This window comes from Caretta caretta, chromosome 8 (assembly GCF_965140235.1).
Source record: "Caretta caretta isolate rCarCar2 chromosome 8, rCarCar1.hap1, whole genome shotgun sequence".
Taxonomy (NCBI): domain Eukaryota; kingdom Metazoa; phylum Chordata; order Testudines; family Cheloniidae; genus Caretta; species Caretta caretta.
Genome location: NC_134213.1, coordinates 47,392,735 through 47,405,579, shown reverse-complemented (window position 1 = coordinate 47,405,579; position 12,845 = coordinate 47,392,735).

Sequence of the window (12,845 nt, the reverse complement as noted above, 5' to 3'; positions counted from 1 at the left end):
GAGAAATAAAAAGATGTGCAATGGGATGAAAGAGACTGGGAGAAAAGCAAGAACTGAAGAGTGATCTTGAATTAAGACAGGAGCTAGACAAGAATCCCTAAACCAACTACAGTTACAGATTATAGGTTAAGTGTGCTGTATGTAGCATTGATCTGTTTTCTATTTGTAATATATACTGCTCCTTTAAACAGAGGGAAGTCCCTCATTCTAATTGCAGAGGCAGCTGCCATTTTTGTTCAGAACATGGCTGGTCGAAATGTTTTTGCTGAAACTTGTTTCCCCCCCAATGAAAAATAGCTTTTTGATCAAAATGAAAATTTTGTTTTGGTAAAAATGTTACGATTTTAGAGTGGAAAAACATCTTTTATTTCTCCTTCCTTGTTTTCTTTCCTTCATCCCCACTTTTCCAGTGGCAGAAATAAAGGCAAGAGGAAGGATAAAAGGGAGAGCAAGTTGGCAGGGAAATGAGCCAATCTATTTTTTTGGTTTTCAAAAACTGAAAACCAAAATTTCTTTGGGTTTCATGTAATCAAAAGACCAAAAGCTTGCACCAAACTTTCAAACAAAGTGAAAATTTTTCATCCCGTTTGAAATTTTTCATTGAAAACATAGAATTTCTCAGCCAACTCTTGCTCAGACACAGTCTGCTGCAGGGAAGACACACACTGTGCTCTCTCATGGAGACTTTATTTTTGTTCTTTTTTGTTTTGTTGTTCTTTTCATGTGAAACAAAAGTCATCCTGACTGAAAGGATATGGATGCCCTCTGGGCATAATCCAAAGCCCATTGAAGTCAATAGGAATCTTTCTGTGAATGTCAGTGACCCCTGAAGTATGAAAAAACATGGCAATAAGTGCTAGGACTGTGATTGCCTACTGAAGATATTTTGGGATCTGATTTGCTTCAGTGCCTGACTGAATCCCTTAGTTATTTCAGGATCATAATTAAAAATAAACTAAACCAACCCATCAGCATTGCTTTTATCCAGAAAATAAAACTATTATAAATTTAATAGATTATTTTTTATCTTGTCGGATGGAAAAAGTCTGAGACTTATAGTCTCCACTTCTAAGATCTCTTCCTCTGTACCGATTTCTGCACGGTAAATCCAGGGTCTATCTCTTAAGGAAATAAGTGGCTGCATGTCTTTTCTATGATCCTCTTTTATATCAACTGTCTATATAAAAATCCTCATGGAACCTTATTAGCTAAAATAAAATAATGCCACTTGATAAGGTGACTGACTAAACATAAGGGATTACACCAGGCCAGTCATTGGGGCAGAATTCTTGGTGTTCTCATGTGCACTCTCATCTTTACTGATTGGGTAGTAAATGCTCAGCTTAAATATTTATACTAGAAGGAAGAAGTGAGAAAAGATGAAGCAAAATCTGATACACTAAGGGAAGGTCTTGCCTTGATGAAGTTAATCTTGGTAGACAGATCAGGAATGTAGCTGAATGCTTTTTCAGTCAGCAATGATTGCTACATCTGAACAGGAGAAGGGTGTTTTCAATGTCACGTGGTCACAGTGATAGCCACTGGCAGCTCCTGGTGTCCTTGAGAGGAACCAATGCTCAGAAGTGGCGTTTTGCTTCATAAAACCCATAGAGGAGTTTCTATGGGAGCAGGACTTGAACTACTTTATGGGGCCAATTTGGCACTGGCCTGAGAAAGCATACCTCCATTGACATCTATGGAATTGCTACTACTTACACCAGAATTTTAGCAGTAGGTTATTTCATACTTAAAAACAGAGGTTAAAGAAGTGAAAAGAAACAGAGTTCTCACACCCTGAAGCAAGATTTTGTTCTCAATAGTGACTATATAAAAAAGAGCATCTTTTTCTTCAGCAAAATCTGTTCCCCCTGTGTATTTGAAGTCAGATCTGCTGACTTCAGTGACAACCCTTCTGACCTGTTAGCCCAGCCAAGCCAACATTACTAGTGGGATGTGAGCTGGATTTTCTTCCTTCTTGTGCCTCACCAGGACAATTGTTGTTTATTAAATTCTAACCCATTATGGCTGTAAATTACCCACTGATGGCCGCAAGACTGCCATGAGGTGTCAGGGAAGGCAGAGTTTGGTCTGTAGCAACAATATGGGTGAAAGAATCTGATGAGACCGAAACCCAGGCTGAGTTTTCAGCGTTGGCAGTTAGGAAGAAATATCTGTGTCCTTATAAAACTGAGCAATGTTGATAGGAAGAAGAGCTCCATGTCTGCTTGAAAGCTTGTCTCGCTCATCAACAGAAACTGGGGCAATAAAAGATACTACCTCACCCACCTTGTCTTGCCAGTGTTGATAAAGGCAGCATTGAGAAACAATAAACAGATAACTACACAAAGCCCTTTTTACAGACTCACTTTTGAGGGTAGAACTAAACTTTAAGAAGGAATTGTCATACTGTGAGAAATTTCCAGACATAGCAGACTTTGGGCCCAAATCTCCTCTTGCTTATCCAGAGTAATTCCCCTGAAGTCGATGGTGGTACACTGGTATAAAGCCAGGGTGAATGAGAGAAGAACCAGATCTTTTAAATAAAAGTCCTTTCCCTTAAGAGAGGTTCCCACAAGCAATGGGTTGTTCATTTTCAGTATGTTCTCTGGCAGTGCAATACAATGCTTGCATCTCATTTGTGTTAGTTTTCTCACTCGGAACAATGTGCCATGCAATATGTTTTTGTTACCCAAAGAACAAAAATGTACTTTCTGTCTAGATTAATTTTATATTAGATTAAGGGAAATGTAGAAATATCAAATATCAAATATAAAATGAAATGGCTATAAGAGAGTCTCTCTTCTTCCGAAACATCATCTCATAGCCCTGGGCCTTCATAGACAAGGAGGTAGACTTAATGGGCCACTTTCTTCAATGGACTCAGTATTTCGCCTCATATCTAAAGAGACAGTATGCAGAAAACAGATGCATAGCCACAAAGGCCATGACATTTCATGGCCCTGAACCTGCAAAAGTTAAGCACGTGTGTGTTTGCAGGAATGGGGTCTGTTCCCTCTACTCAAACCTAAGGCTGATCATAAAATGGGATCTCCTTTCCACAAAAAATTTCAAATGAAGTGAACATTTTTTGTTTTATTAAAATCTCTTCCCGCCACCCCCGCATTTTCTGAGTTATTGATTAAATAATTTAAAATCAAACTTTTCCTTTTAAGAAGGAAGAAACAGGGAGAGTAACGTTGGGAAGACCTCCCAAACCAAAATGGCGATGCTTTGATTTCACTCAATTTTAATCTAACCACAATTGTTTGTTGTTTCAGATCCATTCAAAATGAAATTTTTATTGTTGAATAATTTAATCTAAAAAAAATCGGAAAATTTAGAATATGATTTTTTTTCACAGAAATGTTCATGTTGTTCAAAAGGACGTTCTTCATAAAAAAACCCAACAGCACGAAAATTCTTCATTGAGCCCTGCCTAATGCCAGACCTGTTCATTTGGGGCTGAAGTCTGTTCTCGATGCAGTCAATGGCAATCTTGCCTTTTATTCCCATCTCTTAACAATGGCACATTAGAAACCTAGCAGAAAAAGGCACAATGAGATCCAATGGTTGGAAACATCAGCTAGATCAATTCAGACTAATTACTGGAACAACTCCTCTTGGGATGTGGTGGATTCTCCACCTCTTGTAGTCTTTAAACCAGGACTGGATCTCTTTCTAAAAGAGATGCTGTAGCTAAAACAGCAGTTATGGACATGATGGAGAGTTACTGGGTGAGGTTCTCTGGCCTGCATTACGCAGGAGGTCAGACTAGGTAACAACAGCGGTCCCTTCTGGTTTTACAATCTCTGACCCGGTGGAAGAAATCTGAGACAAGAGTGAGGAAGAGGAGGGTACTACAGACACCTGTCATGCTTTTATTCTTCTGTTGCTTTGTTCTGGCCAGTCCAATGGTGAGCATATAATGGTGGTAAGGGCACAATGGTGGTGGGAAGGACAAGTGTAGCAGTGATGGTGACAAGGATGAAGGTGGGGTTGTTGACAACAAGGTTGGTGCTGCTAAGGACGAGAAAGGTGCTTAGGAGGAAGCAGAATGTGGTGATGGTATGAATGAGGATATTGGCCATGAGGCAGTGACAGGGAAGGCTGAGTACAATGGTGGTTAAGGTGATAGTGAGCAGGAGGATGCAGCTGAAGAAATGTGGTGGTGAAGATAATGGTGGGGATGAAGTGAAAGGAGCCTCACACAGTATATTTCTTCACTATTCCAGGGGTGTTTTTCTGGGATCAAGGCCCATATTCTCCTATTCCTTACACCAAGTGAAGCCAATAAAGATAGATCTATCAGTGTCAGTGAGAGAGGAATCACTGATCTTACCTATACCACCGCAGGCGAATGCTTGGACCTGAAAGTTCAGCTCTTGCCATGACCATTCCTTGTGTGCTACCATGTTATAATAACAAAAATTATACTGCTCCGTGAAGTTGTGTGTTGAAAAAATGATCCTCATGTTTTCCCCTAATTCAGTTACCATCTGTGAATTGTTTGGGTACTTCCCCTCTTTTAGCCTTTCCTGTTTAATTTTAACAGCTACATATGCCTCCTGTTTGGTACTTCTCCTCCTAGACATATATCTGTATAGGCATAGACATATATGTGCCTACAGTAGCTCATCTTCCGCACTAATGGGCACACCAGCCACATACACAACTGTGTGCCTGTCTTCACACACCAGTGAACATGAGACAGCTACCCGCACACATGTACCCCATACATCCACATTAAAGCACACACATACTAAAGTTGGAGTTTGATTTGACAAAGGCCTTTTCATCTATACAGCACATCTCATCCTTGGATCTCTAATTTTAGAGGCAACATCAAACTCTGTCCTTCCTTCACCCAGTTAAGTCTAAGTATTGCAATTTCCCAAGGCTCTCAGGGTATGTCTACACTACGGAATAAGGTCGAATTTATAGAAGTCGTTTTTTTAGAAATTGGTTTTATATATTCGAGTGTGTGTGTCCCCACAGAAAATGCTCTAAGTGCATTAAGTGCATTAACTCGGCGGAGTGCTTCCACAGTACCGAGGCTAGAGTCGACTTCCGGAGCATTGCACTGTGGATAGCTATCCCACAGTTCCCGCAGTCTCCGCTGCCCACTGGAATTCTGGGTTGAGATCCCAATGCCTGATGGGGCTAAAACATTGTCGCAGGTGGTTCTGGGTACATATCGTCAGGCCCCCCTTCCCTCCCTCCCTCCGTGAAAGCAAGGGCAGACAATCGTTTCGCACCTTTTTTCCTGAGTTACCTGTGCAGACGCCATCACGGCAAGCATGGAGCCCGCTCAGGTAACCGTCACCCTATGTCTCCTGGGTGCTGGCAGACGCGGTACGGCATTGCTACACAGTAGCAGCAACCCATTGCCTTGTGGCAGCAGACAGTGCAGTACGACTGGTAGCCGTCCTCGTCATGTCCGAGGTGCTCCTGGCCACGTCGGCTGGGAGCGCCTGGGCAGACATGGGCGCAGGGACTAAATTTGGAGTGACTTGACCAGGTCATTCTCTTTAGTCCTGCAGTCAGTCCTATTGAACCATCTTATGGTGAGCAGGCAGGCGATATGGATTGCTAGCAGTCGTACTGTAGCATCTTCTGCCGGGCAGGCAAGAGATGAGGATGGCTAGCAGTCGTACTGTACCATCTTCTGCTGAGCAGCCATGAGATGTGGATGGCATGCAGTCCTTCTGCCCCGTCTGCTGCCAGCCAAAGATGTAAAAGATAGATGGAGTGGATCAAAACAAGAAATAGACCAGATTTGTTTTGTATTCATTTGCTTCCCCCCCACCCCCGTCTAGGGGACTCATTCCTCTAGGTCACACTGCAGTCATTCACAGAGAAGGTACAGCGAGGTAAATCTAGCCCTGTATCAATCAGAGGCCAGGCTAACCTCCTTGTTCCAATAAGAACAATAACTTAGGTGCACCATTTCTTATTGGAACCCTCCGTGAAGTCCTGCCTGAAATACTCCTTGATGTAAAGCCACCCCCTTTGTTGATTTTAGCTCCCTGAAGCCAACCCTGTAAGCCGTGTCGTAGGTCGCCCCTCCCTCCATCAGAGCAACGGCAGACAATCATTCCGCGCCTTTTTTCTGTGCGGACGCCATACCAAGGCAAGCATGGAGGCCGCTCAGCTCACTTTGGCAATTAGGAGCACATTAAACACCACACGCATTATCCAGCAGTATATGCAGCACCAGAACCTGGCAAAGCGATACCGGGTGAGGAGGCGACGTCAGCGCGGTCACGTGAGTGATCAGGACATGGACACAGATTTCTCTGAAAGCATGGGCCCTGCCAATGCATGCATCATGGTGCTAATGGGGCAGGTTCATGCTGTGGAACGCCGATTCTGGGCTCGGGAAACAAGCACAGACTGGTGGGACCGCATAGTGTTGCGGGTCTGGGTTAATTCCCAGTGGCTGCGAAACTTTCGCATGCGTAAGGGCACTTTCATGGAACTTTGTGACTTGCTTTCCCCTGCCCTGAGGCACATGAATACCAGGATGAGAGCAGCCCTCACAGTTGAGAAGCGAGTGGCGATAGCCCTGTGGAAGCTTGTAATGCCAGACAGCTACCGGTCAGTTGGGAATCAATTTGGAGAGGGCAAATCTACTGTGGGGGCTGCTGTGATGCAAGTAGCCAACGCAATCAAAGATCTGCTGATATCAAGAGTAGTGACCCTGGGAAATGTGCAGGTCATACTAGATGGCTTTGCTGCAATGGGATTCCCTAACTGTGGTGGGGCTATAGACGGAACCCATATCCCTATCTTGGCACCGGAGCACCAAGCCGGCGAGTACATAAACCGCAAGGAGTACTTTTTAATAGTGCTGCAAGCTCTGGTGGATCACAAGAGATGTTTCACCAACATCAACGTGGGATGGCCGGGAAAGGTACATGACGCTCGCATCTTCAGGAACTCTGGTCTGTTTCAAAAGCTGCAGGAAGGGACTTTATTCCCAGACCAGAAAATAACTGTTAGGGATGTTGAAATGCCTATATGTATCCTTGGGGACCCAGCCTACCCCTTAATGCCATGGCTCATGAAGCCGTACACAGGCAGCCTGGACAGTAATCAGGAGCTGATCAACCGGTTTCTCCGCTTGCTTGCTGTGAGCTATCTACAACCTCATCATCATCATCATCTTCTTCGTCCCCAAAACCTGCTTCCGTATTGCCTCCATCTCTATTGAAGGAGTCAAACAACACGGCTGGGGTAGTGGTGGCTGAACCCCCTAAAATGGCATGCAGCTCATCATAGAAGCGGCATGTTTGGGGCTCTGCCCGGAGCGGCCGTTCGCCTCTCTGGTTTTCTGGTAGGCTTGCCTCAGCTCCTTCAGTTTCACGCGGCACTGCTTCGCGTCCCTGTTATGGCCTCTGTCCTTCATGCCCTGGGAGATTTTGACAAAGGTTTTGGCATTTCAAAAACTGGAACGGAGTTCTGATAGCACGGATTCCTCTCCCCATACAGCGATGAGATCCCGTACCTCCCGTTCGGTCCATGCTGGAGCTCTTTTGCGATTCTGGGACTCCATCATGGTCACCTCTGCTGATGAGCTCTGCATGGTCACCTGCAGTTTGCCACGCTGGCCAAACAGGAAATGAGATTCAAAAGTTCGCGGTTCTTTTCCTGTCTACCTGGCCAGTGCTTCTGAGTTGAGAGTGCTGTCCAGAGCGGTCACAATGGAGCACTCTGGGATAGCTCCCGGAGGCCAATACCGTCGAATTGTGTCCACAGTACCCCAAATTCGAGCCAGCAAGGCCGATTTAAGTGCTAATCCACTTGTCAGGGGTGGAGTAAGGAAATCGATTTTAAGAGCCCTTTAAGTCGAAATAAAGGGCTTCATCGTGTGGACGGGTGCAGGTTTACATTGATTTAATGCTGCTAAATTCGACCTAAAGTCCTAGTGTAGACCAGGGCCCAGGGACATATCAATTGCCTTTCAAGGAGGTGAGTTGTTGGCTTTTCAGGGCTGAAGAAGGAAAGACCTGGAAGGTTGTCAGGTGCATTCTAGAAGAGCCAATCCAGAAATGTTTACTACAGCATCTCTTCTTGATTTTTTCTCATGCATATTATGCTGTCTCACTGCCAATCTCAAAGGCCCCTGAAATCAAAAGCATTGCTCATAAAAGGAATTAACAGCATTGCTCATAAAAAGACATTGGGGCTAGTCAATGTCAAAGGGAGAAAACAGACTCAAAAACATTAATTTGGTAACGTCACTGATTCAGTTATAAACACATTTAAGAGACAGGTTTTGTTTATGAAAAAGTGGGGGATGTCTTATTAGGAACCAAAACAGCTTTCCTTTCCAGTAAGCATATTTTTAAGGTTATCATTTTGTAACAGGAAAAAAACCCCTAAATTTAAAGTTTGCCTCCTACAAATGTCACTTGCTAGCTTTCTTGCTAATCCAGAGGAAATATTATCCAAGTAATCCCCAAGGCCCAATGTCTAGGTGTTGGATACATGATAAACTTACATGAAGTTTTTTTAGTGAGATATAGTTCTCTGGAGACAGCTGGGGATTTAATTTTTCAAGGCTCAGTACGACCTAACCCTTTAAAAATAAGATTTAAGTGTCCCTTGTCCGGTCACTTAAGAGTTTCTTTTTCTTCTTTTTTATTTGCTTCTTGACCAGACTCCTAATCCCCAGCCTCTGGAGGAAGCCTTTAGCCATCTCAAACTTTTCATGTCTTGATTATTTTACAGTTCCGGAGGACTCTCTGTGCAGATGCTACTTTTTAACAGCATTAGTCCTGGAATAGGATGGAATGCAGTTACTCAAAGCAAATGATTTCCAATATTATTCTTTTAGATTCTACTTTCAGTTTTGAACTAAGGGTGTTTTTCCAGATTCTGAGTCGTTCCTCTGCATGTGAACCGTATTTCACAGCAGGTGGTATCTGGATTCCTTGGAATCCATGTTCCCATGTGTTACGCTGTCCATCATTTGGTCTTCTTGCCCCTTGCTCCATAGTTTTACAGACACTAATTGAATGTTCCAAGATGTGCACAGGATTTAACCGCAGAATTCCTGAGGTCACTAAATCCCACACAACTCGTAGAAGATGCAGGCATGAAGAATGTTCAAGCCAGGTATCTCTTAGGCATGCAGTACCAGTTCATCCGCTATATATAGCGGGTATTCTAGTAAGGACATTACTACTGCGATAGTAGTGGCATGGCCTGGTAACAATGACCTGTTGCCCAAGTGCCTGTCTGTAGTGGCTTCCCACTTTTACAAGACTGATTCTTCTCAGTTTCATACAAACAGACGTTAAAGAAGGAAAAGGCCTCTTAGATTAACTCACTGGGATTATTCCCCACTACTGGTTTTTCCAATCTAGTTTTAAATGTCCATAGTAAAAGGGCATCCACCCTTTCCCTTACATACCACACTGCAGTATTATGTGCTTTTGAAAATCATACCTATTGACTTCAATGGGACTTCAGCATCTGCTTAAAATTAAGCAGATGCTTAAGGGTGTTGCTGAATAGGGATGGACTTAAAGTTAGGCATGGGCTTAAATGCCTTGCCAACTTGGGGACCATAGAAGAAAAGAAAAATCAAGTTTTATGCCAAAAAACACCTCTCTACCTATAAACACCTTTTGTGTTTGCAGGTAAAATATGCAAAGCATGATGGGTAGCCTGCTATTTACTAAATTCCTCTTTCCTAGGAGAAACGCTTTCAAAGGAAACTGATAAATAACCCATCCCTTACTGTACATGGAGACACATATCACAGTGCTGGACCTGAAAACCTTCCAGACTCCATCAATTAAGCTACCACATAGAGAGGATGAAGCGTGGGGGTGGAGTGAGTGAGGGATTCTCCCTAGGACGCAATGGAAACCAGATGTTGTGGGCAGAGCTAGCATGCTTCTTATCAAGAGCTACACTGCAAATTTCACATGGAACCAAACAAACGACTCATCATTGCCAAGGCACAGACTTATCTTCCCCAAATATTTAATAATGAGCTCTTCAATCTAGCAGAGAAAGGTATAACATGCTCCAGTGGCTGGAAGCTGAAGCTAGACAAATTCAGACTGGAAATCTGGAAATAAGGTGTAATTTTTTACAAGTGAGTAATTAACCATTGGAACAATTTACCAAGGGTCGTGGTGGATTCTTCATCACTGGCAATTTTTAAATCCAGATTGGATGTTTTTCTAAAAGATCTTCTCTAGGAATTATTTTAGGGAAGATCTCTGGCCTGTGTGATACAGGAGGTCAGACTAGATGCTCACAATGGTCCCTTCTCGTCTTTGAATCTATGAAAAGCTGTTATGTGTAGTATGGTAGTGCCTACAGACCTCAGCCAAGATCAGAGCCCAGTTGTATTTGATGTCGTTCAAACATTGTCCAGGACAGCACCTACCCCAAAGAGCTATATGTCAAAATGCCTCTGACAATCAACTTCCTTTCTGAAATACAAACCAAGAAGGATGCCTGGTAGGTGCAGCTCTGGTGACAGGCAATAGCAATAACCTCAGCATATGAGCGTGTTCATTTTTCACAGTTACAAAAGCTCAGACACTATCAAATAATGTTACCAGTGACTCATAAATCAAATACTCCCTCTTCTTCTGGAAGTTGATGGCGCCACTTTGCCCAGCTGTGCATGAGCCTTATGCTCACTAGAACCAATACGGCCCCCTACATTGCAGTGCAGTCGTACTCCGAATAAGGCTGCTGGGAGAATTATCAGTCAACTTTCTTCCAATGGAAAAATCAGGTTTTTGACAAAAGGAAGATTTTCATAGGGCATGTCCACTTTCCTGAAATTTTTTTTGACAGTTTGTTGGAAAACCAAAGCTTAAAAAAAATTCAGCCATAACCTGAATTTTTTGGGTAGTTTCCAGCCTTTTCTTTCAGATTTTGGCAAAACCCCAAAATATTTTCCAATTTTTTTTAAAACCAAAAGGCAAAATTTTCCATGGCAAAACATTCCCATTTTCTAAGCAGGGTAACTCCTGACACCATGAGCTGAGCTTGGGTGGGGAGAGGGATAAGGATGTCAACAGAGCCTGTTTTAAAACAAGGAGACTGCTAGAATAATCTGGACTAGCTTTCCATCACTGCACATCAAGAATATTGTAGGCAGAGTGCAATTATGTAAAGGGGAGCACTGCAGAAATTAACCCTTTATACCCTGGGTGGCACAGAAATTAACCCTTTATACCCTGGGTACCCCACATGCTCCTCTTTATCAGTTATTTTTACATAATGGTTACAAATGTGGACATATGAGGGCATTGTTGTGGATCAAAAAGGTTATATGCAGCATCATCAAGCCATAAAAATGGAAGGGACCTTTAGGGGTCATCAAGTCCAGCCTCTTGCGCTGAGGCAGGCCCAAATAAATTTAGACCATCCCTGACAGGTAATTATCCAACCTGTTTTTAAAAGTCTTCCAATGATGGGGATTGGACAACCTCTCTTGGAAGCCTGTTCCAGAGCTTAACTACCCTAATAGTTAGAAAGCTTTTCCTAATATCTAGCCTAAATTTCTCTTGCTGTAAATTAAACCCATTACTTCTTGTGCTACTTTCACTGGACATGGAGAACAATTGATCCCCATCGTCTTTATAAACAGCCCTTAACACATTTGAAGACTAAAAGAAAAGGAGTACTTGTGGCACCTTAGAGACTAACCAATTTATTTGAGCATGAGCTTTCGTGAGCTACAGCTCACTTCATCAGATGCATCTGATGAAGTGAGCTGTAACTCACGAAAGCTCATGCTCAAATAAATTGGTTAGTCTCTAAGGTGCCACAAGTACTCCTTTTCTTTTTGCGAATACAGACTAACACGGCTGTTACTCTGAAACCTGACATTTGAAGACTGTTATCAGGTCCTCCCATAGTCTTTTCTCAAGACTTACCATGCAGAGACTAAACATGAATTGTGCAGGTAAATCCATAGTAGGTAGGTATTTAATATTGTGAGGGTACACTGTGGAGGTGTGTTCCACAGACAGGTGGAACTGCATGGGATCTTGTAAGAACTCAGATAATCTCATCTTTAATCCTGTTACTCTCAGGTAGAGATGGGCTGCCTGAATTTTAACCAGAAACTCTCCCCAGTGACTTCCCCATCTTAACCTGTGATAACCTCCCTGTTCCAGGATGGCATAGACTCACTGTGAGCGGGAAGATGGAGGGATAGACTCATTTGTTTTCCCCATTTAAACAGAAACACGCTAACTTTTTATTGTACACTCTTCAGGGCATGGATTGTCATTTATTATATGCTGGTACAGTTCCTAGCACAATGGGACCATCAGCTGGTAGAGGCCACTAGGTGTACTGATACTAGCCAAAACTAGAACAGAGGCAGCACCACTAGGCCAAAGTTATAGCTGATTGCACATTGCTAAAAATGTTTAGATTTTGTTCCTGAAAAAAATATGCGGAGAATCTTGCTAGTGTAGCAGCTGCCTTCTCTAATAGCACAATATCACTCACTCACTGGTGAGAGTTCTATCTGTCAGCCAGGTCCATTTCTAATCTTGGGCAGCAACAGCTAGAACGGAGATGAAATCCCCAACACACTAGTATCATCTGCCTACTATGCTGGTATCCAGGGGCTTAGTGCAGCACAGATGTGAATGGTGTTGCTTAGATTGTAAGTGCTTCAGGGCTGAGAGCAACTCTTGGTTAATATGTCTGTATAGCACCCGCACAAAGGGGTTGTGGCCTCTAGGCGCTAATGCAATGCAAATAATAAACAGTGATGATAACTATTTCTTCAGTGTTCTATGGATCCTCAGGGTCTCTGTGCGGGGCAGGACTGCTCCGACGCACAGCCATGC